This window comes from Notamacropus eugenii, chromosome 1, assembly GCF_028372415.1.
Source record: "Notamacropus eugenii isolate mMacEug1 chromosome 1, mMacEug1.pri_v2, whole genome shotgun sequence".
Taxonomy (NCBI): Eukaryota; Metazoa; Chordata; class Mammalia; order Diprotodontia; family Macropodidae; genus Notamacropus; species Notamacropus eugenii.
Genome location: NC_092872.1, coordinates 257,139,388 through 257,155,824, shown reverse-complemented (window position 1 = coordinate 257,155,824; position 16,437 = coordinate 257,139,388). Strand labels below are relative to the sequence as shown.

At 39.5% G+C, this 16,437-nt stretch overlaps 1 protein-coding gene across 30 annotated transcripts in view; it reads left to right on the top strand.

Moving 5' to 3' along the window:
• The window catches only part of PEAK1 (pseudopodium enriched atypical kinase 1), a 297,886-nt gene that overhangs the window by 73,206 nt on the left and 208,243 nt on the right, over positions 1-16,437 (top strand). For all 30 annotated transcript variants that reach the window (XM_072628676.1, XM_072628669.1, XM_072628653.1 and 27 more), the window contains one exon: positions 1,199-1,328. The gene's annotated coding sequence lies outside the window, so the exon portion shown is untranslated. The remainder of the gene's footprint in view (positions 1-1,198; positions 1,329-16,437) is intronic.

Genomic DNA, 16,437 nt, shown 5'->3' with positions numbered 1-16,437 from the left:
GAATTTAACAAGTCAGCACCATTACAAAAATGTCTTGTCAGCATCATGTACAATATACAATATGTCTGGGAATCTTTGCTCACTAAAAACCATAATTCATCCTTTAAACAGGCTAAGCAAATTCTGCCTCACCATTCTATTCTTTTTTTTTTTTAAAGAATAGTGCTTAATTTCATATTAAGTATGCACCATTTTTTCTTTGAAACTTTTCAAATAGCTAGTTTGGTGTTGCTGAAGAAGGAAACCCGATTAAATATTGCTGAATTTTCCAAAAGCATTTTGTTTTCTTTTTGCTTCCAAACTGATTTCTTTTGTGATTCCAGAAAGGACTGCAAACCAAAATCTCATGCCTGGCTTTATCTTTTAGAGGCCATTTCAGAGCAAAAGTGTTTCATTTCCAGGGCACGCTGATGACTTCAGGTCTATCAGGGATTAAAGCAAGAATTCCATTGAATCCAGAGATGATTGTTGGGTGCTACATTGTGCTATTTTAATCCACAGCAAAAACTGAGTTCTTTACAAGCTTCAGAGGTCGTCTTATCCAGACATACTAACCTGAGCAGTTGATCCTTGTTGCAGTGAGCTGACTGGTGGGAACTGATGGATACAGTCATTCAGGAAGTGGTTTGATGCTGACCTTCTCTGGCATAGAAATTTGGGCCCTTGCTAGTATTCTGCCCCATTCCCATCAAGGGCTTTCTAATAGTCACTCCTAACCAAATGGGAGTCATCATGAGTAGCACGTACCACATTTGAGCCTCATCTCCTGGATTGATGACTTGGAGGTAACTCAGGGACTTGGACTTGAACCAGAAGCGTGAAAAGATTTTGTGTGGCAGAGCGGTTCTTGACAGGTTTTATGAATGGAGCATGCATAAAATCTTCATTCATAAGGTACTTAACCAATTACCTAACCTTCCAGGCCAGGCCATGGAACCTTTTCCAGCAGGCCTGACAGGCTAACAACCCAGCCTCTGCTCACACCAAACCCAGGCTGGATGGGGAGGGAAGAGAGAGCTCACTAGTTCATAAAACCATTCATTCTATCTTTGGGGCACTCTGTAATTCATGCAAAATCTCAAAATCTTGTGAATAATTTGTTAGGGTTTTCTTTTTTGATGCTCTGACATGGTTAGGCAGGTGCTATTAATAATAAATCTTCGTGCACATTGACCCTTTTTTCTCTTCCATCCTCCAGTTGAAGCATTTCAGAGCTGGAAAAAAGGCTCGTGGTCCCCAGCCCCTACAATGTGACTCGTCAGGCCACTTACTGGTTCCCAGGTGGACTTCTGCACTGGTGTGAGCTAGTCACAGAAAGCAATTAAAAGGTAAGAAAATTGGCTTTTAACAGCTGTTTCAGTGCTGCATGAACTGGCCTTGCCTCTCAAGGGACAGGCAGCATCAACTCTGCTAGATGGAATTCCTCTCCATATATATTTTTCCTCGTGTTCTAGAATAGAAAGGAAGGCTAGGTTCATAAAATGTGATAACAGAGTAGAAAGAATAATGACCTCCTGCTGCTATTTAAATTCTACAGCAAAGCAGGAATGCTTATTTTCAAAAGAGTTAACATTTAAACTATGATACCTTTGTTCTGTTATGACTTTATTATCCCAAAAGGGTAGATTTAATAAGACAGTCATTGATGTTGGTTCAGGAAAGTGATAGGTCTGCTACCTTTTTTGCCCCTCTGCCCTTTTGCCTGGTAGCATAGACCCTGAGTCCATGTTTCTTCCAGTTATCTTCTAGTCAAGGGAAGGCAACTAGGAATGCTTACCCCCATAGTGGTGGGGTTTTTTTCTGGGTTTTGTGGTCATTATTTCTTAGAACACCAGAATCAGCAGAGATCATAGAGTCATTGCCTCTATCTGTATTTTAAAGTTGGGGAAACTGAGGGAAGTGATTTTTTTTCCAAGGTTATGCAGCTAGTAAGCTGGTGGGGTAGAATATGAATTCAGGTCTTATGGCTCCAAGGTCAGGGCACCTTCCAGCAAACCAGAATGTTTCTTGTCTTGGCTCTGTGCAGATTAGAAAATCGTACTCCTAGTCTCTTCTCCCTACCCTAATCCTCCTCTGTGCACAGACCTTGAACAATGGTTGAAGTTAGCAGAAAGCATTAGCATGGAAGTCATCTTGGCAATATGCCTTGTACTTGTACTTGAGAGGAAAGTGATCATCCCCCTTTCTTTCTCCTTGCCTTCCCTACATTGTTTCATGTTGCGATTTCTCTCTTTTATACCCTGACTCAATCAGTAGAGATGTGACTCCTTTAGGAGTTGTATTTTTCTCCATTAGTTGAATTGTGTTTGGGTTTAAAGAATGAGTTTGTGTCAAGTTTGATTTAGAAAAGTTTAATAAATTTAACCAAGAAAAAGTTTTATGTAATATGTTTTATCCATACTGTATTATCTCTTAGGAAATGTACTTTAAAAATCACTAAAATGTCAGTTAAATACTAGGCTCATTTAATGATGTTAGGATTAATTCTTCAAGTCTGGAAATCAGGGAAAGACATTGGCAACAGACTAAAAGCAATGTAAAGCCAAGTATCTAGTTTACTTACTGAAAGATGGAAGATTTGGGCTTCCTAATTAGAAATGAGAACTGGGGCCTCATTTTCCCAAAATTTAGTCTTTTATTCTGACCTTAAAGTAATTCTCTTCCCATATCTTCCCATAGAGGAATGTGCTGATGATGTATTTAAACTTTCTTGTGGAGTATTTTGCACTGAGTCTGCCTTGGGTGTCTCAGAGGAGCTGTTGGGGTTCCTGGGGTTTCTTTTGCATATGCTCACGGGGTTGCCTGGGGAAAGCGAGTAGATGACTTGTGCGTAGTTCTTTAGCTATGCTGTTGATAACACTCCTCAGAACCTGGAATGATGGGATCAGAACTGCAGGTTAGGATGGTATGCACCTCACAAAAGGCCTTTCTTTTTCAGTCCTTTGACCAAAAGAAAAGTCCAGCCACAAAGGACATTTTCCTCATGAAGCCAGGAGGGCTGTGGGCCAAAGGCAGAGGCAGAGCCTTTATCTTCTAGCTTGTGGGAAGGAAAACTGGACTTTCTCTTCTTTTTGTAAAGCCACTATGCCTCATTGTTCCTGCTGATACATGCGGCAAATCTCAGTGAAAGCTCAAACTGTCAGATCACTGCAGAATTGCCTGTGCCCTAAATAAACTCGCGTTCAGCTCTGGGACTGAAATCCTTTGAGATGACTATTCATACCTTGATAATTCTGTACATCAGTTCTTTACGATTGATCTGGTGATCAGAATACACAAGGCACATTTCCTCTCCTTACCATTGTCCTCTGATGTATAGATTTGTTCCAAAACTCATTTGAAAATGTTAAAGATTTCACTCAAGGCCTTCTCTGACACCTTCTAGTGTAGAAATGACCCAAGGTTCTTCAAGGTCTTGAATCACAGTACATGGTATTACAGGGTCACCTGAGCTCAGTAGTCTACAAGGATCAACCTAGCAATGGGCTGTTCTCTACTAAGAGAACAGAAGGTCAGAGAAGCTCATTTTTAACTTAGTTACAGAGTTATGAGTAACTAAGAGGTTTTTCTTTTTCCCACAGCACTCTTAAAAACCATATGCTGATTCATAGAAAGGTTATTAATGATCACCATTGGTTAAGGAGTATTCCCTGGCCCTACCCCAAACCTTGCATGAAATCACTGATCCATAACATATTGATAAGCATAGCCCAGGCACTACAGGTTTAGGGTTGGAGGGAAGAGAATTGGGTTCAGTTTTGGAAGGGCCTTTAGAGATCCTCTAGCCAAGCCCCTCCACTTTCAGATGAGGAAACTGAGACCTCAAGTGATGAATTGAATGGGCCATGGTCCTGAAGGTGGCAAGTAGGCCAGCAGGGAGCTCCTTAGGCTCCAGGCCCTCCGACTCCATGGTCAGTCAGGGGTCATTCCTCAGCGTTCCATTGCTTTTTAGCGTTTGCCTGGAGTCTACTGTGGTTGAAATGCAATAAAACTTATAAGACATTTTAAGTGTTCAGAATATTTTGAGTCCACAGTATTTCATCTTCCTCTCAGTTAGAAAAATCATCTTCCATATCATAAAGTTTCAGTGTTTAATAAAAATAGACTTTGCCAAGGAAATCTCTCTTCTGAGTATTCCATCCTCCTGCTAGGAAGGTCTGTCCCTGTGATGCTGAAAGGGCTCCTCCTCCTCCTTGTGTCCTCTACAAGGACAAAATGTGTTTCAAAATTGAATTCTCCCTCCTCAATCCCCCTCCACGTCCCCACACTTCATCTCAGAGGACTGTGACTAGTAGGCCGTGCTTTACTAATAAATGAGGCCTGATAAATGGCCCTGTCTCCTGATTTTTCTACAGTTCATTATTTCCCATTCTTGCATAATGGCATGCTTTTAAATGTTAACTTGATCTCGGGAATCTGTCTACAACAAATGGATTTGTCATTAAATGATGGCAAAGATGCAAAGAAAAACATAGTTTGCTATTTAAATTCAGGATTATATTAAGTCTCCTCTCTAGGGTTCTGTTTCCAGGTTACCTCTGTTCCACAGAATGGGCAGACTGATGAATCTCAAACAGGAGTCTTACCAAATGCAATTTTGGTCTTGTGGCAACTTGTCTGGGAGTGGTCAGGTTATCGATCATGATCCTTCCATGGCTGCTGTTCCATTGTTTTGTTTTCTTTCTTTTTTTTTTTTTTAACAGTAACGTATTGATCACTTGTGTTTTTACAAAATCTTTATTTCCTATGACCTGCTTCTCCCTTTGCCCTGTTCACTGCTTTTCATGCTTGTAGTTTCACCTCTAAAGTACCCTGATTTTTTGTCTCTTGCCTGTCCTGCCTTAGATACTGTAAGGAAAAGAGCACTGGTCTTGGAGGCAGAAGCCCTGGGGCCAGGCCAGCTTGGACACAGCAGGTTCTGTTGGTGCTTTCTTTTTGCACTGCAGCCTTTGCCCTGTGCAGGTTACATCTGCAGCCTGAGAAATGCCCTCAGTTCAGAAGTCTGCTCACATGAGCTGTGCAGGCAGTGATTAGGTGCTGCTGGTCCTTCGCCATGGGTTTGATGATCAGATTTAGTATGGGCTGCAGAGATACAGAAAGGCAATGTGGAACAGAGGATAGAGAGCTCGACTTCAGCTAGGAAAATCTGGGTTCAAATCTGGCCTCCAGCACTCATTGTATGACCCTGGGCAATTAATTAAATTTCCTCATCTGCAAAATGGAAATAATAATATCACTAGCCTTATAGAGTTATGAGGATCAAGATATAATGTGTCATAGGTACTTTAATCTTAAAGGGTTGTATAAATATCAGTTATTATTATTCATAAGTGCATATTTTACAGGGCACCACAAAATTCCATTCCAGTGTCTCATTGGGATGTGGAGATAACCCTGACTTCTAAAAGATTGATCACAGAATGCAAGTCATGCCAGTCTCTGATATTATGATGACTTCACGCACCACACTGGGCAGAATAAGGGATTATTTCAAGGAGTGTGAAGAGGCCCTTTAGTTTTAGGCTAGCCACTTAGGCAAGGATTCTTTGTTGAGGACAAGCCATGAAACACATATGTGCGTGAGCACACACACACACACACACTCCTACTCCTACCACTGTTTTTGCCCCTTCCATTCACATGATGCCGGTGTCCAGGTGGCAAAACAGAGGGCAGAGGGGGCTACAAATCCTAGCTTTGGGATCTTTTCTAAACTGACTTAACTGTTGACACTCTTAACATGAGATCTGCGACCAGTGTCTGCTGCAGCAACTGATTCTTGGCCGTCTTGACCTTTTTCACTAGAAATGGTTGTGACTTCTTACTAGAGTCTATAGGTTAGAAAAAGGTAAAATCAATTTAGGATTTTTTTTTAATTTATTTATTTGACATTCATTTTAACAAAATTTGGGGTTCCAAATTTTCTCCCCTTTTGTTCCCCCCCCCCAAACACCGAGCGTTCTAATTGCCCCTATCACCAATCTGCTCTCTCTTCTATCATCCCTCTCTGCCCTTGTCTCCATCTTCTCTTTTGTCCTGTAGGGCCAGATAACTTTCTATACCCCTTTACCTGTATTTCTTATTTCCTAGTGGCAAGAACATTACTCAACAGTTGTTCCTAACACTTTGAGTTCCAACTTCTTTACCTCCCTCCCTCCCCACCCCTTCCCTTTGGAAGGCAGGTAATTCAATATAGGCCAAATCTGTGTAGTTTTGCAAATGACTTCCATAATGTGTTGTATAAGGCTGACTATATTTCCCTCCATCCTGTCCTGTCCCCCATTACTTCTATTCTCTTTTGATCCTGTCCCTCCCCATGAGTGTCGAGCTCAAATTGCTCCCTCCTCCCCATGCCCTCCCTTCCATCATCCCCCTCACCCTGCTTATCCCCTTCTCCCCCACTTTCCTGTATTGTAAGATAGGTTTTCATACCAAAATGAGTGTGCATTTTATTCCTTCCTTTAGTGGGATGTGATGAGAGTAAACTTCATGTTTTTCTCTCACCTCCCCTCTTTATCCCTCCACTAAAAAGTCTTTTGCTTGCCTCTTATATGAGAGATAATTTGCCCCATTCCATTTCTCCCTTTCTCCTCCCAGTATATTTCTCTCTCACTGCTTGATTTCATTTTTTTAAGATATGATCCCATCCTCTTCAATTCACTCTGTCTCTGTGTGTGTGTGTGTGTGTGTGTGTGTGTGTGTGTGTGTGTGCATGTGTATGCATGTGTGTGTGTATAATCCCACCCAGAACCCAGATACTGAAAAGTTTCAAGAGTTACAAATATTGTCTTTCCATGTAGGAATGTAAACAGTTCAACTTTGGCAAGTCCCTTATGACTTCTCTTTGCTGTTCACCTTTTCATGTTTCTCTTCATTCTTGTGTTTGAAAGTCAAATTTTCTTTTCAGCTCTGGTCTTTTCATCAAGAATACTTGAAAGTCCTCAATTTCATTGGAAGACCATTTTTTCCCCTGAAGTATTATACTCAGTTTTGCTGGGTAGGTGATTCTTGGTTTTAGTCCTAGTTCCTTTGACTTCTGGAATATCCTATTCCATGCCCTTTGATCCCTTAATGTAGAAGCTGCTAGATCTTGCGTTATCCTGATTGTATTTCCATAATACTTGAATTGTTTCTTTCTAGCTGCTTGCAATATTTTCTCCTTGACCTGGGAACTCTGGAATTTGGCCACAATGTTCCTTGGAGTTTCTTTTTTTGGATCTCTTTCAGGCAGTGTTCTGTGAATTCCTTGAATATTTATTTTGCCCTCTGGTTCTAGAATCTCAGGGCAGTTTTCCTTGATAATTTCATGAAAGATGATGTCTAGGCTCTTTTTCTGATCATGGCTTTCAGGTAGTCCCATAATTTTTAAATTGTCTCTGCTGGATCTATTTTCCAGGTCAGTTGTTTTTCCAATGAGATATTTCACATTATCTTCCATTTTTTCATTCTTTTGGTTTTGTTTTGTGATTTCTTGGTTTCTCATAAAGTCATTAGCCTCCATCTGTTGCATTCTAATTTTGAAAGAACTATTTTCTTCAGTGAGTTTTTGGACCTCCTTTTCCATTTGGCTAATTCTGCTTTTGAAAGCATTCTTCTTCTCATTGGCTTTTTGAACCTCTTTTGCCAATTGAGTTAGCCTGTTTTTCAAGTTGTTATTTTCTTCTGCATTTTTTTGGGTCTCCTTTAGCAGGGTGCTGACCTGCTGTTCATGCTTTGACTGCATATCTCTCATTTCTCTTCCCAGCTTTTCCTCCACCTCTCTAAGTTGATTTTCAAAATCCTTTTTGAGCTCTTCCGTGGCCTGAACTCACAGAATATTTAGTCTAGGTGTTTGGGATACAGAGGCCTTGACTTCTGTGTCTTTGCCTGATGGTAAGCATTGTTCTTCCTCATCAGAAGGGAAGGGAGGAGATGCCTGTTCACCAAGAAAGTAACCTTCTATGGTCTTATTTCTTTCCCTTTTCTGGGCATTTTCCCAGCCAGTGACTTGACCTCTGAATATTCTCCTCACACCCACCTCACCTCCTGATCCTCCCAGCCAGAGCTTGGGGTCTAAGATTCTAATGCTGCTTTCCAGCCTCTTGGCTTCCGCAGGGGCAGGGCTGCTATTCAGTGTGAGATTAAGTTCAGGTACTCAGGTCAGGGCAGGGCCGCCTCTCGGGCTCAGTTCCCTCAGGGGGTTTATGCAGAGACCTTCAACAATGGATCCAGGCTCCTGCCCGCTTGGGGACCCCTGGTCTGCCACTGCGTCAGCTACTGCCTCCCAAGGGGGCCTGAGTCATGGGGGCACCCCAGTCCCCTCTCGACCCGCCAAGAAGACCCTCTCATCGACCCCCTTCACCCATGGGTGGAGGGACCCGCACGGTCGCTGGAGATCCCGTCCCTGAAGTCCGCTCGGATCTTCTTCTCTCGGTGTCGGGGCCGGGGCAGGGCTGGGCTGGGCTCCGCGTCCACAGCACAACAGACCTTTTGCAAGAGGTTTGCAGGTCCCTCTGGAACAGAAATCTCCTTTGCTCCACTGTGCTGTGGCCTCTACTACTCCAGAGTTCACCGTGAGTTCCTTTTTACCGATGTTCTATGGGTTGTGGGTTCGGAGCTATGTGTATATGCGTCTTTCTACTCCGCCATCTTGGCTCCGCCCCTAGGATTTTTTTAAAACTGTAATCTAAGAGACAAGAGAAGACTCATTACTGAAATGGGCATCATTCCTAAATGAGCTGATTCTGCACAGTCAGACCAGTTACAGCATTCAGCAAAGCCAAGCTCCAGATAAAAGTTGCCCTAGTTACAGCATCTGGACTCCTATTTTAGGGTTTCAGATCGCAGTGTCAGAGAGCAGAATAGGTAGCTTTGCATCCCCCACTGGCAGTGTTTACAGGGCCATGTGGTCCATAGTGCTTCATGACAGTGGATGCTTATACTTCGTTGTATTTGTGATCTCCCCATGGTGGTTCCTCCTTCCACCAGAACTAGCAGTCGCAATTCCTTCTTGTCTTCTCTTCCTGTTTACTTCTTGTCGTTCTGTACACCCTCCAAAGAGGGTCTCCTGAATGCACGGGAGGTAGTTTCTACTGCTCCTCTCACTATTTCAAGGTTATTATAGCAGATTCTTGAATAGCCCATCCCCCCCTCCTCTGATCATATTTGGCCTTCATGATGCCTTTTCCACTAAGGTGACATGATCACAGTGTTCTGAATTGACTTGTCTTTGTCACCTGAGTTATCCCCTGCAGTCTCACATAGCACGACAGTAACCTAGGGTTCTGAGGCTGGTGCTGATGGGGCACAAGCTTTGGATTCAATTAAAACTAGACATTGATCTGCGTGTGTGCCTGTTGTCTGAGGAGTAGTTTTGCTAAATTAAAGAGACTTCTTACTTGCCAATGGGATATAGGGTAATAAATATTATCACCCTCTAAAACCATGAAAATCGTCTAGACAGCGATGAAGAGGCTGACATCTCTCATGTCAGTGGAGGGAGGAACCCACAACATCATCATGCATCACTAGAAGTGTTAACATATATTGATTCTGAACAACCTAGTTACTGTTAGCATTTCTAAATTTCTCTAATTTTCCCCACCCTTAGGGAGAGCATAAATACCGTGCAGGGAGCATTCAATTTAAATAAAGTTTTTATTCCAAAAATTCTTTTGTAATTTTTTAACTTAAAATGCACTTTCCCATAGAAACGGTACTATAAGTAGTGATTACAGTACTAGTCTAGATCCTCAAGATAAGATGAGCTAATGGGAGATGGTGGCCACAGAGACCCTCTACTCTATAGGGGTTCTGCTCCTTATCCTTTCTTCTCCTAAGAGAACTGAGATATAGCCCTTCCCATGGAAGGGGAAAATCAGGAATAGGCTAGTGAACCCTGATAGATAGCCAGCCAGTAGCAAGACCTCATGATTCATTATTGTCTATACAAGAGATTTTCAACATTTTGTTCCATGAACTCTTTTAGCAAAAAAAAAAAAAAAAAAAAAAAGTATTGTGAGTCTCAAATTTAATATATTATTCATAATATTCTTTTAAATTTATTCATGTAGTGCTTACCATAATAACTACAGTGTTAACTTTTATCCTAAAAGTTCCAAATTAAAATTTATGTAATTGCAGTTATAATATGTAAAATTTTATTCTACTTATAATCATGAAAAACTCATTACAAAATAATTACAAATATTTTATGTGAGACATTCTGTAAGAATTAAAAGGAGGTAATCCAGTAAGACCTTATGTGCTTATTATCTATAAGACTTAATATTTGATATCTTTGTTATAATTTTTGTTGAGTATAAATAACAGTTTACCGAAATTTATTGAAACCTCAGATATGAACTTAATTTTGATGTTGGACTTTTTTATATTTACCTGAACAAAAGTTTGCAATATTTGGCTCCATATCAGACAATGTTAAATCTGGTTCTGCATCAAGCTTATTCCTGTATTTTGATTAAAACAAAAATAAATGAAAATGCTCATTCACACAAATATATAGTGGAAAATGATAGAATTTTATAAGCTCTCTTGCTGAAAGGTGGAAATTCATTTTTAAAAAATTTAGCCACTCACTGAATCAATAAAAACAACTAGTTACAATATAAAATAATTTCTCTTTTATTGGCTAATGACAAGTGATATATTAAATGATAAAAGTGCTTAAAGTTCAGTTGTACATGGGTTTTGTTGTTGTTTTTTTTAACGTCAATTATATATAAATGAGCTTTGTAGGGAAGGAATCTCTCCAGACACAATTTTTGCCTCTTCAGCTTTTAGCACACCAGAGCTCTGTTCTCACAGAAACTACTAGGTGACTGACCAGTTTACTAAAGAATAGTAACATAAGCAGAGGGTAAGTTGAAATGAGAAAACAGCCTTAATACTGCAGTGTGGGCCAACATGAGGTTTGTTTTTGCAGACTGTTTGTGATGGTCCATGATGCTTTCACGGTGATTTTTAATGGTCATTGTTTTCAACAACCTGACCTTTGTGCTACAAGTAACATATTGACCACATGTTTACACAGCTGATGAGGTATGATCTCAGGGTAACAGAGGGGAATGAAGTAGATACTCTGGTGGAGTACACAGAATGTAAATGTGTTTATGTTCATGGATCTCAATACCCATTAGGAATTGGTTTGTGTTGCAATGTCAGATCCTTATGGACTTCGGAAACAATTTGATAGCAGGTTAAGAAACTACAGAATAAAAACCAATAGTTGGTTTTATGAAAAAACTAATAAAATTGATAAACCTTTGGTTAATCTGATCAAAAAAAAGAAAGAAGAAAACCAAATTACTAACATTAAAAATGAAAGGGGTGAACTCACCTCCAATGAGGAGGAAATTAAAACAATAATTAGAAACTACTTTGCCCAACTTTATGCCCACAAATTCGACAATCTAAATGAGATGGATGAATATTTTAAAAAATACAAATTGCCCAGATTAACAGAAGAGGAAGTTGAATACTTAAACAACCCCATCTCAGAAAAAGAAATTGAACAAGCCATCAATGAACTCCCTAGGAAAAAATCTCCAGGGCCAGATGGATTCACAAGTGAATTCTATCAAACATTTAAAGAACAGTTAATTCCAATACTACATACACTATTCTTGAAAATTGGGGAAGAAGGAGTCCTCCCAAATTCTTTCTATGATACAAATATGGTTTTGATACCCAAACCAGGAAGAGACAAAACAGAGAAAGAAAATTATAGACCAATTTCCCTAATGAATATAGATGCAAAAATTTTAAATAAGATTTTAGCAAAACGAATACAGCATCTTATCACGAGATTAATACATTATGATCAGGTAGGATTCATATCAGGACTACAGGGCTGGTTCAATATTAGGAAAACTATTAGCATTATCGATCACATCAACAACAAAGCTAACAAAAACCACATGATTATCTCAATAGATGCAGAAAAAGCTTTTGACAAAATACAACATCCATTCCTACTAAAAACATTGGAGAACGTAGGAATAAAGGGAACTTTCCATAAAATAATAAGCAGTATCTATCTAAAACTTTCAGCAAGCATTATATGCAATGGGGATAAGCTAGATGCATTCCCAATAAGATCAGGGGTGAAACAAGGTTGTCCATTATCACCACTATTATTCAATATGGTACTAGAAATGTTAGCTGTAGCAATTAGACAAGATAAAGATATTCAAGGAATTAGAATAGCCAAAGAAGAAACTAAGTTATCACTCTTTGCAGATGATATGATGATTTACCTAGAGAATCCCAGAGATTCAAGTAAAAAATTACTTGAATTAATAAACAACTTTGGCAAAGTTGCAGGGTACAAAATAAACCCACACAAATCCTCTGCATTCCTATATATTAGCAACAAAGTTCAACAGCAAGAGATAGAAAGAGAAATCCCATTTAAAGTTAGGGTAGACAGTATAAAATACTTAGGAGTCTACCTGCCAAAACAAACCCAGGGACTATATGAACACAATTACAAGACACTTTTTGCACAAATAAAGTCAGATTTAAGTAAGTGGAAAAACATTAGTTGCTCATGGGTAGGCCGTGCTAATATAATAAAAATGACAATTCTACCCAAATTAATATACTTATTTAGTGCCATACCAATTAAACTATCAGACAATTACTTTCTAGAGCTGGATAAAATAATATCAAAATTCATTTGGAAAAACAAAAGGTCCAGAATATCAAAGGGACTAATGAAAAGAAATGCTTGGGAAGGTGGCCTAGCGCTACCAGACCTTAAACTGTACTATAAAGCAGCAATTATCAAAACCACTTGGTATTGGCTAAGAAACAGAGAGGTAGACAAGTGGAATAGACTTGGCACTCAAGATGCAGTAGGCAAGGAATATAGCAACCTTCTGTTTGATAAACCCAAGGACCCCAGCTTCTGGGATAAGAACTCATTGTTTGACAAAAATTGCTGGGAAAACTGGATAACAGTGTGGCGGAAATTAGGCATAGACCCATACCTGACACCGTACACAAGAATAAAGTCCAAATGGGTACATGATTTAGGTATAAAGATTGATACCATGAATAAACTGGAGAAGCAAGGAATAGTGTATTTATCAGATCTATGGAGAAGGGAAGAATTCTTTACTAAAGGAGAGATAGAATGCATTATGAAATGCAAAATGGATAACTTTGATTACATTAAACTGAGAAGTTTTTGCACAACCAAACCCAATGCAACCAAAATTCGGAGGGATGTAGTAAATTGGGGAAAAAATTTTTACAGCTAAGCTCGAGGATAAAGGCCTCATTTCTAGAATATATAGAGAACTGACCCAAATGTATAATCATACAAGTCATTCCCCAATTGATAAATGGTCAAAGGATATGAACAGGCAATTTTCAGAGGAAGAAATTAAAGCTATCTATAATCATATGAAAAAATGCTCTAAATCACTATTGGTTAGAGAGATGCAAATCAAAACAACTCTGAGGTACCACATCACACCTATAAGATTGGCAAACATGACAGAACAAGAAAATGATAAATGCTGGAGAGGATGTGGGAGAGTTGGAACACTAATTCATTGTTGGTGGAGCTGTGAGCGCATCCAACCATTCTGGAGAGCAATTTGGAACTATGCCCAAAGGGCTACAAAAATGTGCATACCCTTTGACCCAGCAATATCGCTACTAGGACTATATCCCCAAGAGATCATAAAAATGGGAAAGGGTCCCACATGTACAAAAATATTTATAGCAGCACTCTATGTAGTTGCCAAAAACTGGAAGTCAGGGGGATGTCCATCAATTGGGGAATGGCTGAATAAATTATGGTATATGAATGTAATGGAGTACTATTGTGCCATAAGAAATGATGAATAAGAAGACTTCAGAGAGGCCTGGAAGGACTTATATGACCTGATGCTGAGTGAAAGGAGCAGAACCAGGAGAACTTTATGCACAGCAACAACCACAGTGTGTGAGAGTTTTTTCTGGTAGACTTAGATTTTTGTAATAACACAAGAACTTCTGAAAAAAAAAAAAAATCCCAATGGTGGACCTCAAGGCAAAATGCCTTCCACACTCAGAGAGAGAAATATGGAAGTCACTCACATAATGTAGCAGATCATGTTTGTGTATGTGTACCTGTTTGTGTATCATGTTCTGATTTGTTATACGGATTCTTTCATTTATCTTAGTCTGACTACATAGCATGACGATAGTGAAAATATACTCAATAGGAAAGTATATGTAGAATCTATACAGAATTGTATGCAGTCGTGGGGAGGGAGGGAGGTAGTGGGAGGTGGGTGGGGAGGGATAAAATCGCAATTGTATGGCAGTGATTGTTAAACATTAAAAAAATAATAAAAAAAAAAAAGAAACTACAGAATATGTTGCAGAGTTTTATATAATTGCTGCATGAACATCAAAATCGTTGTTGTTCACATGATTTTGACAGCTTAAATTTGGTGCAGAAAGGGAGGGGATAAAGGAATACTCTTTATTTCAATAATGCACAACAGACATAATATAAGTCTTTGTAACAAAATATGATGCTGCCAACATGCCTGTGCCCATTGTTAGAGAGCAAAAATATATTTGTAACACAACTGGGCCTTTATTTAACTGCTTTATTCAGTCATTCAGTTGTGTCCAACTCTTTATAACCCTGTGAACCATACCGTCCATAGTGTTTTCTTGGCAAAGATACTGGAGTGTTTTGCCATTTCCTTCTACTAAGTGTCTGAAGTCAGATTTGAATTCATGCCTTCCTGACTCTAGGCCCAGCACTGTGTCCATTGACTTGCCTAGCTGCTTCCAATAGAGGTTAAGTGACTTGCTCAAGGTCACAGAGCTGCTACATATCTGAATCCAGATTTGAACTTAGGTCTTCTTGACTCTAGACCTAGTACGCTATGCATTGAGCCATCTTGTTGCCCTATTTAACTGCTTAAGACACCAGTAATGCATTTTCTAGCATAAATCTATTGGACCATCACCATGAACACCCAAAGAATTTATGAAGCATTAAATGGGGACCGCTGGACTATACCACTGTTTAGCTACCCAGCAGAATCTCTGCTATTGGGGTACTGCTGTATAGAAGAGAGAGAGCTAGGGCAGCCCCATTAAAGAGAGCAGTTGAACTCATTCCTAACCTGCATGGCCACCCATGTCTTGGGCAGATGTTCCCCAGCTGTAACAGAGAGCTTTATGTTTGATTAGGGTTCCTATTCTGGGAATCACATACTAACTTATTTGATATGGGGTGAGGAAGACTGAGTTCAAATTTGACTTCAGACACTAACTGTGTGACCCTGAGCAAGTCACTTAGCCCTGTTTATCTCAGTTCCCTCATCTATAAAATGAGCTGGAGAAGTAAATGGCAAACCACTCCAGTATCTTTCCCAAGAAATCCCCAGATGGGACCTTGAAGAGTCAGACCTGACTGAAACTACTGAACAATACTAACAAGGCCCTCAGATTGCTCAAATATTAAAAAAAAGTTACCTATTCTTATGAATTAACCAGAATGAATATCTGCTAGAACAGGTTGGACACATTTATTTGAGCAGTAGGAAAGATCATCCTGTTGTACTTCCCTCTTTGATTTGCAGCTAACTATTCACAAGAAAAAGGAATTTTGTGCTAGACGAAAGAGTGTTTAACTTGGCATTAGGGAACCCAGGCCTTGCTTCTGGTGATACCAGTGGCTCTTCTTCCATTTTCAAGTGAAGAGTTTGGGCTAGGCATGCCTTCTAGTCTCTGAACTGACCTTGGAGAATGGAAGGCCTGAGGTCACATCTTAGCTCTGATGCATCCTGACTGTGTCACTGGACAAGTAACTCAATCTCCATAAAAAGAAACTCCTTTAACAATAGAAATTACAAATGAGATGCCAGTCTACGTTTGGGGAGGGACAAGTTGTGTGCAAGGGTGAAACTACAAGTTTAGACCAAGAAACAAAACTATACCATAGCTATTGCTAAAGCAAGCGATCAGGATTGAGATGCTTATCTCTTTTAATATAGACTGTGTATATACCCAGGAGTCCTGGGGGACATTTTTTTCTCTAGAATATGCAAATACTTGTGGGATAGCTTATTGATTTGTAGTCTATTTTAGAATTTATTTTAATTTTCCTTGATTATTTAGTTGTGTATTTATTGGATACAACAAACTTTTTCTTCTGTTCTTGTTTTGTTTGGATAATTTAATCAAATAGGACATTTTTTTACCTCTTCACGCTGTCAATTCTTTAAGTGCTTATGGGTTCTCCATCTTTTGCTTGCTGTTGCTCAAAGGAATATCTGAATCATTTTTCAGCACGTTTATTTCTCTCTACTCTCACTGGTTGCTTAAGAGAACTGGTTGTCTTTTTCTCTGAGTATCAGTATTTATGCAGCCTGTGATATTAGTTTTCATCATCTAAGACCACAGCTATAAAAGTACTAA